Genomic DNA, 4,711 nt, shown 5'->3' on the forward strand with positions numbered 1-4,711 from the left:
TCCCATTTAAAACAGCAAGTTTTACCATTGATGATGGAACCACAATTGAAATTGGGGAGGACTTAATGAAGAGAGCCCTGCAGTACTCAGAGACATCAGGGTAATTATCAGAAGCCATATGACACTTTTTCTGTTCTAAATTAATTTAACATCAAGCTCCAAGATGGATGAAAATAACCCAATTGTTTTAATAATTCTTTACTTTCAGAGGCTTAAGTGCTTATATTTTAATTGTGTAAAATACATAACTATTTTTTTGCTTAAATATTCATTACTCAAGAAGGAAAACAGAACTGTATGGAAGCCAGCTGTATGGAAACTATGGAAGCTTATTTATTTAATGTAACTGATCGACTAAAGCTAAATTTCTGTCTTATATTTCAACATTTCAATTCTGAATTGACAAAATGTTTCTATTGGCCCTATGACTGACCTGCTTCAGTTTCTGCCTCCACACATACATCTGTGATATTCCAGATAGTTTACCAGTGCTTGACATCAACAACTTGCCCGAGTTAAATATGAGGCAAACCTAACTTCTGCATGCAGTCTCATTTAAGCCAATGCTGTAGCTATTTATATAAACTAGAACTAATCACTTCAGTGATAGTTTTCAGGACCAATCTTTATCCGGTGACGTTAGGACTTGGGCTACAGTCCTTTGTATATAAACAACAATCACAAACAAGGTCTTCTATGTTGGAGCTGCCTGAAAATACTACAGTGTAATCAGCTCTGTCATTTATCAAGTGCTAAGGACACAAATGGAGAATAAAAGAATGACATTTGTATTTCAGAATTCCCGAGCTGTTGTCCTGGCTAAAGGATTTACAGAAAAGTCTTCATAATCTTCCCACAACCAACTACAGTCCAGATCAGGGACAGATGTGTGTCACCACTGGCAGCCAGGAAGGCTTGTGTAAAGTGAGACTAAAAGCAAAATCAAGTAATGCCGTAGCCATGCTACAGAAACCACACAGATATTATAGTTATAACATTACATTATATTATAGTGTTATGTGTAATATTATTGTGCATTATGCTATATATAATATATTATATACTATAGTATATACTGTAATATATAATTATTTTAGTGCATATGACATATTATAGTATATAATATATAGTAGTATAGTATAAGTATAGTATAGTATATAATGTTTCATACATACATATATGATATACAGTATATTGCATATGAACATTGCATAGATTGCATTATACCTGCTATTATATCATTATATTATTATACATAGTTATTATATTATTGTATTATTATAGCTAGAGTGTTTTTGTTTTATGACTACAAGGTTTAGTTTTGTTATAATTCCATTTACTCCACTGTGGCCACATCTATACCTGCCTCTATGGTGCCATTGTTACTGCGTGGTCATTTAGTACTTCCTCTTGGAAGTACTAAATGACAGCACAGTAACATCCCAAACTGTCCACATAGCGCATGGTTATTTTTAGCTGCTATGTCGCATAGTGACGTGCTGTGCTGAGGGAGCACATCACTACGGCAACGTAGCTGTGGAGTTATGGTTTTTGCCCACCAACACTATGTCACTGTAGCATGTTGCTACAGTGATGTAGCATCACGTATAGACGTGCCTTGCAAGTAATGTGATTTTCTCTAATCCAGAAATACTAATGAATACAGATCTGTCTACCTACTACTTGTAGAAGATTGACTAGAAAGGGTGTCCAGTCTGTTACATTTATTTTTAAGGCTATAAACACTTTAAGGTTTCAGTTTAGAGGCCATCATGGTAAATTTCATTTGAAAAACAGCTACATACATATCTTTTATAGAAGGAAGAGTTGTACATTCAGGATGAAATCTTCACCCTACTTAATTCAAATAGAAAACTCCTACTAGCGCAAGAATGAACAAAATTTTACCTCACAGAAATAAATTTTATTTCCTCATATTACTAGCCCGATTAAAATAATACATTATCTGCACAAGTCATCAGTGGGTGTGTCTATACATGTATTAATGTGCTTTTCCTAATGCACATTCAATTTACTACCTCCAATATGAGGTACTAAAGTAGCGCACATTAGGCTGCCCTAATGTGCAGTAAATCAAGCACACATGTTTTAGGTGAAGCTTAATGCACAGTAACCTATTCTACTGCACATTAGCATATTAGCATGGTTTTTTACATGCAGCTTTAATGTGCAGTAGAACAGGCTACTGTGCATTAAAGCATACATGTAGATGCACCCAGTGAGGACTATTTGCTGGAGTAAGATGAGTAAGACAAGCAAGACAGACAAGACAGGGTTTCTGTTGTTTGACTAGTTTTTATTCTGAGGTTATTCTCCATTATAAGCATGAAGGAAAACACTGAACTGTAATCCATATAAATAGTCCAGTCAGATTCTGTAGCGGCGTGCAGAATGTAACAGAGAGGAAGTTACTGTGTGAAAGAAAGCATTCTGGTTTGGAGGTGTTCGATATGCTTGTCAACCCAGGAGATAATGTCCTTTTAGATGACCCCAATTACACTGGGACTCTGGCAGCTGTGAGTATGGTTTATGTATGAAAAGCAAGGCACATCCCCCCTACCCCAACAATAGCCAGCAGGGAGGGGGAGATGGCAGGGAAGAGGGCAGGAAGGGGAGCAGGATGGGAAAGGGTGGGTTTTCCAGCAGCAGAGCCCCTCCCCAGCCACCGCGGCCACGCCGACCCCTCCCCCACTGCCACCACCGCCCAGACCCGACAACAGGCAGCAGGAAGGGGGAGGGGGCGGGGAGCGAGAGAGGAGAGGGGGAGGGGAGGCAGGGAGGGGAGATGTTGCGTGAGGCCGGACACAGAGCGGGCAGCACAGGACACCGGGTGTCAACGGCTGCCCGGTGTAAGCTTCCTTCCCCCCAGTTCCTGGGAGCCAGCAGAAGTGCAGGGCACTTGAGTAAGAGCCAGCACTATTCAATACCTTGACTTTCATCACTCCTCCTCTACCAGCTATTCCAAACTCGGGCAGAGGTAGCACTTATCTGTTGCACATTTTTTTCATCTTTTTTGAAAACTTAACAATGACCTCAGCAAAGCTGAAACAGAATAATACCCCAAATAAATGGAGTGTGACAATCAGATGTGCTGAATTGCTACTACAAAAGAACTGCTGTGAGAGTTGGAACCAGGTGCCTTCTACAGAGGACCGGAGGTGGGCCAGGAGCTGTGCTGTGCAGCAAGGCAGGCAGCAGTGCTGGGGGAGGGCACAGCCCCCAACATTCACCTGACCCCCCCCAGAGCACCCCTCCCACTGCTGCCACCCCCGTGAGACGGGGTGCGGAGCTCTCGGCCTGATCTGGCCCAGCCCATGCACGTTCATGGCCACAGGAACACAGCTGAGCAGCAGCTCCCGCCCAGGCAGGGCAACAGGGGCTGGAAGGGGAGGGTGAAGGGGAAAGGGGATACCACAATGTGATGGAGAGTGGGGTGAGGGGGAAGTCCTGAGAGGAGGAGGGATATGACTGGGGGTGGGGGGTGCGCGCATGCACATGCACGCATATGCACATGTCTGTCTCTGCATGTGAGTGCATGTGTGCTCATCTGTGCCTCTGTGTGTGCATGTCAGGGCATCTGTATGCATCTGCTTCTGTGTGTGCATGCGTGCGTCTCTGTTCATGGCAGGGAGAGTACGTTTGTGTCTGTGTGTCCATATGCAGAGTGAGTAGACTGCGTGCCCATCTGTGTGTCTGCTTGCATGTCTGTGTGTGCACGTGTCTGTGTTCATAGCAGGAAGGAGAGTGTGTTTGTGTCCGTGTGCAGAGTGAATGAGTAGAGTGTGCACCCAGCTGCGTGTGTGTGCACGCGTGTATGTGTGTCTGTGTGTGCATGCATGGGCAACTAGTGCCGCCTTAGTCAGGGGGGCAACATGCCCCCCACTACGACCAATCCTACTGACCAGAGAGCAGGTCCCCCTTGCAGCTGATCACTGCAGCTGCTTCCGGGAGTGGCCGCAGCCTCTTCTGGGAGCAGCTGCAGCAATCAGCTGGCACTTGCAAGAGGGCATCAGCACTCCCGCCTGCCGCCCCACCCATCGCCTAAGTGGCAAGCACGGCCAGATGGGGTGCGCTGGCACTCTCAGGGGGTTCACCCCCTATGTGTCGCCACTGTGTGTATGCATGTGTGTGTCTGTGCATGCGTGTGTGCGCGTCTGTGTTCATGGCAGGAGTGCGTGTTTGTCTCTGTGTCCACGTGCAGAAAAGGAGTGAATAAAGTGTACACCTGTGTGTGTGTGTGTGTGTGCGCGCGCGCGCATTAGTGCATGTGGGTGTGCATGCATGTGTCTGTGTTCATGGCAGGGGGGGTGTGTTTGTGTTTTTTTCCAGGTACAGAGTGAGTGAGTGCGCACCCATCTGCGTGTGCACGTGCGTGTCTGTGTGTGTGTGCATGTGCATGCACTTGGGCATATGCATGTGACTGTTCATGGCAGGAGGGAGAATGTGGTTGTGTCTGTGTCCATGTGCAGAGAGTGAGTAGAGTGCATGCCCATCAGAGCGTGTGCATGTGTGTCTGTGTATGCGTGCATGTGTCGCATGTGCATGCGTGAGTGTGTGTGAATGTGTCTGTGTTCATGGCAGGAGGGAGAGTGTGTTTGTCTCTGTACATCCATGTGCACAGAGTGAGTGAGTAGTGTGCACCCATTTGCATGTGTGTGTGTGTGTGTGTGTGTGTGTGTGTGTGTGTGTG

At 45.3% G+C, this 4,711-nt stretch overlaps 1 pseudogene; it reads left to right on the forward strand.

Moving 5' to 3' along the window:
• The window catches only part of LOC102384040, a 31,101-nt pseudogene that overhangs the window by 4,445 nt on the left and 21,945 nt on the right, over positions 1–4,711 (forward strand).

This window comes from Alligator sinensis, unplaced genomic scaffold (genome assembly GCF_000455745.1).
Source record: "Alligator sinensis unplaced genomic scaffold, ASM45574v1 scaffold512_2, whole genome shotgun sequence".
NCBI lineage: Eukaryota > Metazoa > Chordata > Crocodylia > Alligatoridae > Alligator > Alligator sinensis.